This window comes from Temnothorax americanus, unplaced genomic scaffold (genome assembly GCF_048541705.1).
Source record: "Temnothorax americanus isolate GAGA-0224 unplaced genomic scaffold, ASM4854170v1 Scaffold18, whole genome shotgun sequence".
Lineage (NCBI taxonomy): Eukaryota > Metazoa > Arthropoda > Insecta > Hymenoptera > Formicidae > Temnothorax > Temnothorax americanus.
The window spans coordinates 2,065,001-2,079,126 of NW_027509318.1; the positions used below are offsets into that span (position 1 = coordinate 2,065,001).

General features: G+C 38.8%; 1 protein-coding gene across 3 annotated transcripts in view; it reads left to right on the top strand.

The window, feature by feature from the left end:
- LOC143896228 (uncharacterized) overlaps positions 1 to 14,126 on the top strand; it is a 37,664-nt gene that overhangs the window by 8,072 nt on the left and 15,466 nt on the right. For 2 of the 3 annotated variants that reach the window (XM_077403901.1, XM_077403902.1), the window contains exon 3: positions 972 to 1,121. The gene's annotated coding sequence lies outside the window, so the exon portion shown is untranslated. Of the gene's footprint in view, positions 1 to 971; positions 1,122 to 12,188; positions 12,400 to 14,126 lie in introns of those variants that run through there. The other variant, XM_077403903.1, reaches the window with a different exon arrangement.

The following is a 14,126-nucleotide window of genomic DNA, read 5'->3' on the forward strand; positions in this document are numbered from 1 at the left end:
GATCATCGGACCCGGATCTCCGAACCTTTCCGCGACTTAGTACTTCTTTTCGTAAACAAGAAACTCGCTTGGGTTCACGCTCGAGAGTTCTTCACCCTCGTCGCATGTTCATCCATCGTTCTGTATACTTTCGTGACTCACTGATGACCATCTTCTCGCTCGATCTCGTCAGCCCCTCTGACGATCTTTCGGAAGTCTTAATTCGATACACGCCTCGCCTCCTGTCTGTCAAAACCGGCTCGTAATTTGCGTTACGTAAACGTATGTATATTATTTCGAGTAGCCGACATTAATATTTATCTCGGTAGGTTTATTAAATATTTCGATTTAAATACGAGACGCGTAGTGGGTCAGAAAAATATTTACACGCTCTATCTTGTTTGAAATAACTTTAGGAAGGATATTTCTACGAATTATTTTCGTCGCCATATTCAAAATATGTTATTTTTATTTGTATGAATATACCGAATAAGATACATATATTACACAAAACATGTAACTGTAAAAAATTATGCCTAGAAGGATTATCCCGATAGAATATCTCGATACGTTTTTACTCGTTGTATCATCTTGAATTATTCAACGATTAAATTAGAAAAAATTACGGCGATGGATATTAATTATTAATACGATACGCTGTATCGTATCGTATTAATGACTTATTATATCAACTTATTTACATAAAAAGAAATAAATACATACCGCAATAATTCACTTTTTCCTGGCGATTATAAATATCGATAGCCACAGTATATTTGTATAATTCAATTAATTATAAATTCAATCATACAATTATCCGACTTAATCTCTAAATTTCTCATTCAATAATACAAAGCACCGTAAATTTGAAGTATCGTATTCTTATATTTGCATTTCTTTAATCTTCACGAATCCATAATTATCATTGATATCTATCCTATATCGATTCTAAGTTGGAGAATTAATTAACGTTCGCGCTTACTATTTTCCAGGAAGCTAGTACGCGATGCCTGATAACGATCCTGTCACATCTAATGATCGATTTCGTTTAATTGCGACGGACAAGCGATGAAAGATCAAGTTCAAGATCAACGATGTTGCGCGAGCGTCGTCATTAAGAGGACGAGAGAAATATCTTCACGGTGAGTGACTCCTGAGCCAAGGACTTCGACCTACAGCCTACAGCTGACTTTTGCGGTCCACGCGACGATTTACATCCGGCGCGGCGGTCTCCCATCCGATTGAATCTCCCGTTCCATTTTTAAATATCTATTTAATGACTGACAATCGCGTTCCAGATTAACACGACGCCTACGGTCCATCGTCTGTTTTGTGCAAATTATTTTGTAACACTTCCAGTAGATTTTTAACATTCGACGTGGACTATGTCGATGTCGAATTAGGAATCGTAAATTAAAGATTCTGTTAGCCTAGATTTAGCTCTATCGGCATCTTCAAAATTTAATTTGCTAGATTTTAAAGGACCTTATATATTGAAAAGAATCATCTTTTCCGAGAAATCGTAGGACGCCTTACACATATATTGTGTGTCGGCACCAGAAGTGGTCGAACTCGACGGTTAACTGTGTTTCGACCGTAAAATCCGCGCCCACGTGACCGAAATCGGATTCGGGAATTATATGAATTTCCTTATTGCCATTGGCGTACACGCTTCATGTGAACCTTGCGGCTGCATTCGTGCGCAAGATACACGTAAACAGCACGTTGCCAAATAATATATGCTTAGAAATGTTGAAAGTACAGATTTTAATTCTCGAAAATATTCAACTCTGTAAGAAATACGATTATTATTTTTATAGAAATATAACTTATTTTGAAAAAATTATTTGATTTATATAGGTTTTTGTTTAAAGATGTAAATATTAAAGTTAAATGAAAGTGGTTCAGTAACATGGATCATTAAACTATTCTTGGAATAATAATTTAATTCTCTTTAAAATCTTGTTATTTTCCTTCATAATATTGCAAGATTTTGATTGTAAATCGCCGAGATAATAATAGAAAATAAATATAATATACATAATGATGATAATAATAATGAATATAATATAGCATTACAAGCGGATAATGCTTGACGGTTCTTCGAAAAAAGAATCCCGAAGCAACGCTTCTTACTCTTATTTTTATGGGAATCCCCAAAAGCAGGCCATACCTCCCAACTAATTTGCACACCGCTATGCATTTGTTTATTGACGAGTCAGCAGGGGTATCATGCCGATGTACCGTTAAAAGATTCTCCCATCGGGCCACCGAGTAATATCATCGTGAAGAAAATTTACACGACAAAAACGTTAAAAAATGCATTATAGACGCGAATAAATACATTGTCGTATGAAAAGCAACGGTAATTCCGCGCGTTATCCGAGAATTCAATGTGCGCATCCGCATATTTCTGTTTTTCAATCAAGTTTCTTTCATCGTCCTTCATCACTTCGTGATAAGGAGTTAATAAATTTCGGAAAATGCCTGATTTCTCGGAATGCCGTTTCAAAGGTTCGAATTCAGATTGTATCTCTCTTCGCGTGATTGCACTATAATTCTTATTAGATTAAAGCTGATTATTTAGATTTTATAAAAGAGTCTAAATTGATCAAGAACTTCAACGATCTAAAATAAAATATCATAAATCTAAAATGGTTTGTGTGTACAATGTTGATATTTTCGAAATTTCGAATTAAATACAATATGTTAGGTATATTTTTCCGTTCTTAACATCTCGTCCTCATTTTGTTTATCGCTGCGAAGCCTTCAGCTTCTTTTATCGTTGAGATAATTTGAATATTCTACAAGGAAGAATTACGCAAGTAAAAATTTATGGTGCGATATCGTAGCATTCGGAAAAATATTTATGCGCACGTAAATTTGTGAAGTGATAAGCTTTGCGATATTGTCAAATTTTATATTTTATGGTATTATAATGTCATGTGTAGGTTAAAATATTTTCTATGAGAGAGGAAGAGAAAACGGTTAAAGTGTAATAAATGCGCGAATTTGTTTTCATCATATTTTTATGCAACCAGCATTAATTTCCATTGGCAATGGAAATTAATTTACGGAAGAACAGATTGTTTCTAAAACGAAACAAAAAACTGTTGCACGCAACATGTACAAAAAGAAATCATAAATAGTTGATTGTATCTATTATAATAACGATATTAAATCGTATTTCTCTCTCTCTCTCTCTCTCTCTCTCTCTCTCTCTCTCTCTCTCTTTCTCTCTCTTACAGGAATTGAAAAAAAGAACTGCGAAAGAAAAGAAACTGTGGTTAATGTAACGGGTTACGAGTTATATTCACAAGATCAAGGACATCTTCGTCCGGTTTGAGCATCAGTCTTCATTAAATTTTCAGATACTCGCGTGTCTACTTTTTTAAAATAAACCTAAAATTGTTTTACCAAAATGCGAGATTGTGAGACACTTTCTGCGCGTTTAGATCATTTAGAAGAAATGATATTATGCTTTATGGTTTATGATGAGGCAAGTCCGCGGAGGTAATTATTACGGAAATAAACATAGCATGGCTCGGATCGATCTCGGAGCGGATCATTCAGTTGAATGATGAGATAAACCCATCTATTAATCATACCGTTCATTAAACCTCGTGTAATTGGTCTATAAATGTCATACAAAGCACAGTATCGTGATATTAACTATTCTCGAGCTCGAGCTTTTATTACAAATAGCTTTGTAAAGAATGACTATTACACGTTTTACATAGACAATTAAAATACAATTTCCCTAATCGTTGTTTTATTCATTGAAAGTCACGACGGTATTCACGGTTACGATTGTTTGTGCTCGTCGCCACCAATATAAATCGTCGTGGTACCATTACAATACCCGAAAATGATAATGTCTCTCCTTTAAATTCTTTTGTAAAGGTGCCGTTACACTTTGTCCGTTAAATAATCCCAAAGGGAACGTCCGGTCGAAATACCTGCGTCATTGAATAAGTTTGGCGGTAACAGAAGTAAAACAAGGACGCTCGTATATTATCTCACATTCTCGCTCGACGTATGCTTGCAATAAAAGATATACTTACATGCATAAAAAAAGCAGACACGCGAGTGTTCGAAAATTTAATGAAGATTGATGCTTAAACCGAACGAAGATGTCCTTGATCCCGTGAATATAACTCGTAACCCGTTACATTAATTACGTATATCGCAATGATGCTATTTATTGTTAATATTAATTGCTACGAAAAAGTTGTGAAGTTCGACAAATTTTATGCCTGTCGCCGTGTCATCTATATTTAAGAGATCGATGAAAAAGAAGGAGAACTTCGGAAAGTTCCGAAAAGAACATATGCAAAACCAATTCGATCCGTGAAATACCAACGTATCGCTGTCAACAGCCAATGATGGTTTCGGTCACGAAATCCAGTCCTTTTCTGGGTCAAGGATGAGCGTCGCCATGCACCTGCGTACGAACTGGATTTGACAAGGTGACATCAATCTGATGACATAAATGTGAATCGACATTCCCGGAAATATCTTTGACCGTAAAGACATATTACTGTAAAAACGTCCTACTCTCGAATCTGAAAATATTTATTACAAATATCCTTTTTAAATGAAATATCATATTACGGTCGCTGTTAGTTAAACTTTAAAATGTAGATACTTCTTTTATTTTTTATTTGTGTATTTATTTTTGTTTTTGTAGTTTCCAAAGTCCACCCAAAAATTTATAGCTAACAGCGTCAGTGATATATATATATATATATGTTACATCATGATATTAAATATATATATAGGATAGATACATTTTATTCGTGAATTCCGATTATTCAGCTGACGGAGTCAATCTTTTCTTAATAAAAGTCGAGGAAGCAATGTCGATATAATTATAATTGAATTTAATTATAATTGGATTTTATAGATTGTGTCCAAGCTATAGGTAACGGTTACTCATTTGTGACTTATTTTCACTAGTCTTACCTTACGCAGCTTATTCTAACGTATCGCTATAATACGACAAAGATAAAGAAGATTTCCGATTGGCTGTAAATGTCGAGAGTTTCTAAGAAAACAATTCGGATTATCGGAAAAAAAAATTGTACCCATAGATCTTCTTGAAGCAACGGCCGCAAGATAAGTGCGATGAACAGAATTTTATAGACCGTTAATGATAGTCGACATGAGGCTGTGATTCAGTCCCGTCCTTGGATCCGATGGGATCGAACGAAGGAGCCGGGCACCGAACAAAGGATGCGGGAAGCGGCATGGCACGAAGATGATTCCGAGGAGGCGCAGAAAACCCGCGAGCAAGAACAATACGAGGAGAGAAGTGACCTTGCATGATTATCGGTTTCAGCTGCAATCGTTCGTAGGGTGGGAGGAAAAGAAAACCGCGCAAGGGCATAGTGACTGGGAACGTCGAAAAACGGAGGATTTTGAAGGATGGAATTCCATCGAGCTCGACACTTCGCAATAACAATAGCTGAGCTTTATCGAAGCCGTCGGACAGTTACGAGCGCTATAGGCGTGGATTTATGCCGACATGCGAGCGATACTCTGACAATTTTTAGATTGGAATTAAGGATAGAGAACTGCGTTCGCCGATTCCGTTGGACTGTCAGGGGAAAAAATGTCGGGAATGCTGAATGAATCTTTCAAGCAGGACGCTCCGCTGTGCGCGGAATAAATGAACGGAGCAGCGTCATCCTCTGGAATCGATCAGTGACACCTTTACGGTTGATTCCGCGACCGCTAGAACCAGGTTTGCCTTGTGTGGGTAGATAGATAGATTTTTTTTCTTTTCGCAAGATCCGTTAGAAGTACGAGACTTTCTTATCTAAATTTTCCAACGGTACTTGGGTGGCAAAACGTTTCTTCCCTACTCGTTACAATGGCATTCGCCGCAGTGCAGTATAGAGGAATTTAAATAAATAAAATGCAAAACAAATGTGCTATATTTAAGGCGATATTTTTAAATGCTTTACAGTACAATATTAGGGGATTTCGAAAAAATTATTTCGATGATTGTGTGTATAAAAATGTCATGGTTCATTTCTTCTTTGTGCTCTGAAATGTGACTCCATGATATTAGTAGAAGTTAGGACAGAGTGTTTGCGGTGTGACACGCAAATTTAAAAACGTTTGCATAAATATCATAAAGTGTTATTATTTGCAACACTGTAGCATATGTCAAAGCGTAAAAATAAATTGCGTTATTAGTGTAACGGATTAAACCCATGAAAGCATTTGTAATGCCCGATGATACGTAACAATATTATTTTAAAAACAAAATTAGCATGAATACTCAGAAAACGATACGCTGCAAAGCCACGCTTTACACATTTTATTAAGATTCCTAAAAATGACGTTATTCATTGTTCAACATTTTTATTTTTTCTTTAAATCTTTGCAATTATCTTGTCAAGATACTTCTCGACTGGGTTGGTTCTTTGCTCTTTCCCTTCGATCGATCTACTAAATTATCTATTGCATTTTTTATCGGGAGCAGGCTTCTCGTTGCACAGCTACTCACACATACACATACGTGAAAGCGTTATACCTGCTGGTTCTTTTGCCGATATCGCGCGGACCCCCGAAATGGCCCTTTCTCGCTCCCGGCCCCCCTTAAATTGATCTCCTCTCGAAGATGATCGATATCGTGTTAAATAGCGGTAAACCAATCACAGGCGTGATAGGCGACACTTTAAACGGGATGAGTTATATTATTACCACCGTGTATATATCCACGGTGTGCGGTCCTCTCGAAAATACCGATTAGCGGTCCGTTGTCCCCAAAATATTGTAGCGCCCCGATTCCACGTTATCATTTGCATATCGAGTCACTGAGGTGGCGAATTTAGAGTACCTCGCAAAAATATATATATTTGCGGCTGAGTTTGTAGTTTAAAAATTTTATTTATTAACTCACTTTTTTTTTAATCGCGGATCTCATATTTCCGAGAGATTTTCATCTCTTATATAATTATTTGGCCCTCTCCCTATCGCACAATCTATAAACGCCCGAACTACTAACTCAACAGATCGAATCTACAAAGAATAAAAGAGATACACGCGCTCAATGTATAATTATTTGACAAGTGATAGATTTTTCTAATGAGAGCTTCGGGCCTTCGGGAGATTAGAGAGATGCGTCTTCTCGGTCCCCCTCCGCCGCGCGGCAGTAAATAATCGTCGCCCTAATGAATTCGTGCGGTCCGTAACTACCGGCCGGTCCGGCCGATCCGGCCGATCCGGGAGGGGAGTTACGGACCCCGCGCGTCTCCCTTCGTTTTTTCGCGGTACCAAGAAACACTTTTCGCATCGCCATGCATCAGTAATGCGGTTACGCTCGTGCACGGGCGCGCGGTATATGTCGAACAACGTGTCGCTGCCCCGTAAAAACCGACTCGGAGAATCAACATCCGAAATTCTCGGTGCTCCTTTTTGTGCCGGACGAAACCGGCGCGGCGGCGACGGCGGTCACGGCGGCGCGGCGGTTTTCTCAACACCGACGTTAATTACCCTCGCGTTGCGCGCACGGCGTACGTGCGGGGGAACCTGAATTACGGGGTCCCCGAACGCAAAAACCCGCGCGAGACGGTGGGGTACGCGCGCATTGCGCGCGCGGAAGGGGGCAGAGAAAAGTGCGCGAAGGGACGCGAAGGAGGCGCGCCGGTTATTTATAAGCCGCTAAGGTACCCGGTGTATACCCGAAGCCTTCCAACCGCTCGGCTACGCTCCTCTTCTTGCTTCTTCTCCTCTTCTTTTTTTTCTTCCTCGTCCGTGACATCGACGTTCGCGCGGCGAAAAAACCGCGAGAGAAACGGAGCGGTCTTTATGACGCTTCGTCGTTGCGTGTGTGACGACGTATCCTCTCGTCTTCTTTTTTTTTTTTTTTCACTTTTATGCCGATTTTGTAAGAAGCAAACCTGCTGTCGCTACGTTGTCATTCAACGCGTTCGATAAGGATAATGATTGGAGGGATAGAAAATAATCCCAATGATCTTACATGTTAATTTATTATCACGGTGTGAAATTATACTCAATTTGTGTCATTTTAAACTAGAAAAATATTAATTTAATTAAACCAATGGAATTAAGATACTGTTTTGTGTTAAAATAAAAAATAACAAAATGTTTAACTCAAGATATTGATTTAAAAATTTCATCCTTTAATATTTAATAGTGTAAATTGAATAAAATGCTTTGCTCCACTATTTATCGCTTTCACCAGAAGATGTTTTTTCCATGAATTTTTAGCTTTATATGATCAAATGTAATATTTTTTTTTTAGTCTTTGCGGAGTTTCTTTGCACAGTACGAACATAAATAATCTGCGACCTTAACTCGACGAGGATGCGCGAGTTGGGCGAATTAAATTTTCAAAATAAATAACTGTATTAAAAGAACAACTCGTCCAGTATATATATTCAATTGCGAATGTGTGTGCGTGTGTACGTGTGCTTAATAACTGTACATCATATAGAAATATATAAGACAAGCACGCGAAAATACTTGGAATATTAAAGGTGGCTTGAGATCTCCGTAACTCATAAATCATCGGCCTCTACCCGTGCCTATGTGTTCGCGTGTCGACAGGATAGTCCATCTTTTAAATACATATGCGTGTCTGAGCTAAACCCTTTTGGTCTTCTTAATGACGCGAGCGTCATTGTATACTTAAATCACTACCTTCGAGATATAATGATTACATAGTCGTCGACGCAGCGTAAACGATGATTAAACATTGACAAATTGTCGAATCAACACGTTATCAAGCAATTACAAGCATGCAAATGAAGTTCGTTCAAGAAAAGCTGTAAACACTGAGCTTGATAATGCAGATTTTGTTCGTCAAATTTTTTTAACTTTTTTAAAAAGTTAATAATTGCAAAGCATCCAATATCCTCAACTTTTCTTGAACGAACTTCATTTGCAATAAAGTGTTGATTCGATAAATTATCAATACTTGCTTTTTTAAGTTTGAATAAAGCAAGTAAATCGTTTAAATTCAAGTTTTTAACTAAATAAAGATGGATTTTCCTCAAATCGATAAATTGCGAACGCGGAAAGGAAAGTAATATGAATGATGAATAGTAGCGAGGAGTCACCGTTGCGCGCAAACGTTCGTGTTAGCTGCCGTTATTACGTTAAACAAAATAAAAATCCTGGAGACAGGTGAATCGCGCGTCTGTCTTTATGAACGAATAATTCATGGGTCATGCTGATGGTACTTCCGTGCTTTATTCCGCGGCTCGTTAATTCAGAGTCCTTCCTCCGTAGAATGGATCGTTTCTTTCTTCGACACGGGGATCATGCACGTCCCGGCGAAGGACCCACGACTCCGGGATTTTTCCTCGGAACGTTTATGGCGAGCGTATACCTTGAAGTACGATCCATTGTACTCCCTTTCTGTGCATACGTTTAGTTCGTGTGTGTACAAGGGCAGTTTGCCCCTTAATGTAAGTTTCAGAAGGTAGCAGAGCACACACACACGTTTTTGAAAAGTGACGCACAGCGAGATCCAAATGTTGCATAAAATACACATGGTAGAATAAATATAATTAAGTGGAATATTTTATGAGAAACATTATATGTATAAAAAACGAGCGTTTCATGCAGGATGTTTCGTAGTGTTTTACAAGGCCAGCTCGGGGAAAATATTTAATTAAATTAATCCTGCGAACACACACAATTTCAATAATTTTAAATATGTGACGGAAATGTTTTAAGCTTCAAAACAGTTCGAACGGTATACTAATATATATGGATTTTTAATATCTATTAAAAATTGACTGTTCAAAAATCTATAATAAAGTTTTAATACAAAAAGAAATTTGAAGGAAAATATAATTCATTGTAATAATAAGCTTTCGTTTGTTACTCACAGTATATCGCTTCAACTCTATTTCACTATTTTATTTAAGGATTTATCATCGGTACAGTCTTATTGTTAGATGTATAGAACATAATTAAGAATCTAAATATTAACGCAAATTGTGTGGGAACAAACTAGCGCGACTTGAAAACCGGTTAGCCGGCATCAAAAGAAGAAGAAGAATATTAAAAGATTTATCCGCATTTACTTTAAATGGAGATGATAAAGGAAATCGATTATCCGGAACGCGGGGACGAGGCTGGAGGCTCTGCGGAAGCTGCGGCAACCGGAAAGTTCAATGCTTCTCGTTGCCGCTGCTAGTTGTCCTCGAGAATGTTTGTACGGCGTAGATAGAAAATAAATGAGCGACCGTCGTCCCCCACGTTCCCACGGGATTCCTCGTTACTTGGGATAGGTACGGCATGCGAAGAACAATCGTTGATGATCGCTGATAATCGCGACCTCGGGTACGTCACGGGGTCCGAACATTTTCGTCTTTATCGTATCTTTTTTTTTTCACACTCTCGTCCGCGTCCCATGTTTTCATAGTCGATTCTTATAATTTTTGCAGCATCCTGTCGCGCGAAGTTCGTCGAACCGCGCCGGAGCAGTGACCGTCATCGACGTCATCTGTAATTTAAGTTAACGATTGACCTTGATAGAAAAAAAAATCATACCACGATAGCCCAATCATAGCCCATAAATAGTAATGTCGGTCTCTCATTATTCGAGGCGCTCTTCGTAAATCCTCCTGGTAAACACTGGATTGGAAGGAGTCGCAAAATATGCTACTTTTCTTCTTCATTTATTCGTCGTTACTCAGATAAAGAATGTGGAACAAGATCGTTATTAGAGCATCGGTCTCACTTGTTGACAACTTCGGTATTTGTACGAATTAACATAATGTTTCGTTTAATATTCTGATTATGAATTTTATCGAAGCAACAATAAATGTTACCTTTAAGCAATATTTTGCGTAATAAAATAAATATTCGTTTAAAAATTAAATTTATTTGACGATGAATTTTGTCAAATTTACAAACTTGTATCTTCGTACATATTCCATTTAGTTTTGGGTTCACAGATATTAGGTATCTGTAACACGTATAACGAAGACGTTTTTAATAATGGTTGATTGGGTAATTAGGTGAACGATTCAATAATGTCATTGATCCTCCCTTTTCATTCATTGCGTGACTCGCGGCTACTCGGATAACTTATTTAAAAAAAAAAATATTTCTCTATCAGATTCATTACCGCTGATATAAATAGCGGGGAAACCTGGGGGAACCTGTTCCACGGGCCGATCCGGGCAGGGAAAACCGTATCGGCGCCGCGACGTGGCGCGAAAAAACGCACGCGCGCGCGGGTTGGCACAGAAGATGCACCCGGCGCGCGATCAAGGCCGAGAAACAGAAGGATCGCGAATCGCGACGGTCTATATACATAACTCGATCCTGGATGCTGCAACGCATTGGCTTTACTTTCCTGATGTCGACGCGCCGCGTCTACGACTCGCTTTCGTATCCGTTTTTCACGAGATCGGCATGCCGCGACAACGACGACGGTGGTTCCCCCCCCCCCTCCTTCGCGTGAGCCTTGGGGTACGTTCAACTCCGACTTCTATCAGTATCGGATGTCTTCGCGCACGAATTAATGAAACCTGCTCCGCAGTTTACTCCTTAAACGATAGCTACCCTGCGTAAGACACAAAAATACCGCTGCCGACTGTCCTCGAGAATCGAGAAATGCTGGTATAGGCTCCGGCTTGCTCCACAAAAAGTACACTTTTGTATGGAATAACGTTGACATGTATTAATTGCAATGGGGGCACGCGATGAAGACATTCTTCACGTTTTTTTTCTATTAAATCATATAAAAAACTGAAAACGAGAAAAGCATAGTCGCGTATTCTTCGCTCACGAGTCGAGGGACATTTTTTTGCTAAAAGGAGATAATTGAGAAATCGCGAATCTCGTTATATATTTCGTTTCTCACGCGAGAGTTCTATACGCACGAGGCGCTTAACGCTTGCTAATTCTATGCGGCGGTAACTAGCTCGAATGCGAGAAATGCGATTCAACGGACGCACGCGAGACGCGGTGTCGCATTCCCCGGTGAAGAGGCGCGAATTCCTGGACGGCATCGGCGGCTCCCCGGTGTAATGTGTAACATCGAGCGTGTAACGATCGGGACACGGTTTGTGCCCCCTTCCACCACCTGCACGCGGCCGCTATATGCCTGTACACATTGCACACACGCGTGCCCGGTGTGCTCCACGCACACCGGGGCAGGCCAATTGGAGAGCCAAGTCTTGGCCAAGTCTTTATAAGTAGGAGCCATCCGCGTCCTCAGGACTTACTCCCTCTCGGGAACGTGCCACGATCAGCAACCGATTTTCAGAATAGTTACTGAAAAGTTTGCGGCTCACGCGCTGCGACGCGAGTTCCCGAGGACCACGAGGGATCCACGGGGGGGCCCCCCCAGGAAACGGAAGAGTTCGCGAGATGACGGACGACTGACAGACGACGGAATTTCTTTGCCGAATGCATCGAAACGTGAGTCCACGTTATTGTCTTTTTCACGTTTGCGAAAGTGAACGGAAATCCGTGCGCTTTCGGCGCACACGTCCTTCGCGTTTTTCTTTTAAATTGTAAAAATTGAAAATGTGAAAAGCGCGTAGACGCGCATTTTTTTGAAAATTTGCGCAAGTTGGAGACGTTAGCTCGTTAGCGAAAAGTGATTAAATCGATTAATCTTTAGGGAGTTGCACATGTGCGGAAGATACTGCGGTACCGGCGAATGAACAAAACAGCGTTTGTTCGTGTTTAAATGAGAGCAAATGAATTCCGTTTTAACTGAACGTTTTCGAGATCATCAAGAGTGACCGACGCAGATATAATTTATCATCCGCAGTTCTGAATTTTCGTATATAGAAATATCGTCGGGCATTTCTTCGCTTCCTTGTGGGAAATAGATTGGCGGATTTTTAACGAAGGGGGGGAAGTGATTAGCATAAATTTCGGTGTCCGAGGCGTTACTGGCCCGAAAATTTAAGCAGCCTCATAAATACACCGCGATTATAATGCATCAGATAACGGAGCTCGGTTCCCCAAGGCCCCGCGTCGGAGTCGATAATTGATAATCAAACGACGCGCGAAGTTGCCCAAATGTTTGTAATTCTTTTTTTAAATACCGAGATAATGCGCGTAATTATCGTGTTTGGCATTACTAATCTACATGCTTTATGGACATCTCAGTTTTATTCTCGTAAAACGTGAAATTCTCTTAACGCTTTTCATTCAGTTGTTGAAATCAAAAACTCAATCGAGTATATTACACGTTATCAGGTGTTATACGTCACGTTATACAACAAAAATTGTCAGAGGTACATTCATAATTTATTACGATGTGTACCTCATTACCGGTTTTATACGCGACGTAAATTCATATTTTATTTTCGATCCTTATCTATGTAGTCATTTCATTAAACTATTAACTCATAACGATCACTCGCTACTCATACGTCTTGGACGATGTGATTGTGTGTTTATTGCAATAATAAATAGGAGAAGAGCAAATAACAATTTAAATATAAATCCCCTCCTTCTAATAATTTTCATCGTAAAATTATATTTATCGTCTAATAATGCACGTGAAAAATTAAAACACGAATATTTCATGCTATAAGGCTTTTACACTGTTAAATATTAAAGGATGAAATTTAAACTAAGATATTTGTTATTTTTAACTACCATGTGAAATTTATTATTTTGACACAAAACAATATTATTTTAACTCCATTGATTTAGTTAAATTAACATTGTTTTAATTAAATTAACCTATCGAGCAGTAGTGACTTATAGAAATGGTTAAAAATGATTCAAATTGAGTATAATTTTTAATTTGACACTATGAATCTAACAATGTGTACAACTCTTATTTTTTACAGTCACATCAACGTAAAGTGAACGACCTATTACAAAAGCGACGGTCGATAATCAATAAACACGTTGTTATTATATGCGCGCTAATTATGCTTTTCCAATATTTTATTATGGAACATGCAACGCACGCGTTTACATATTTTTGCGTATTACATTTTCTTAGTGTTGCGAATTTATTCATTTTACATTTCAGTATACGATTTTAAAAAGTTCCAGTGATAGTGTAAAAACATCTAGTTTCTCGCTTAAGCGCGCATGTTCTGACATCTGGTATGTAAATTAATCAAAAGAAACCTTTTTGTCAAGCGACACCTTCCACATATTGTTCATTCTGAATA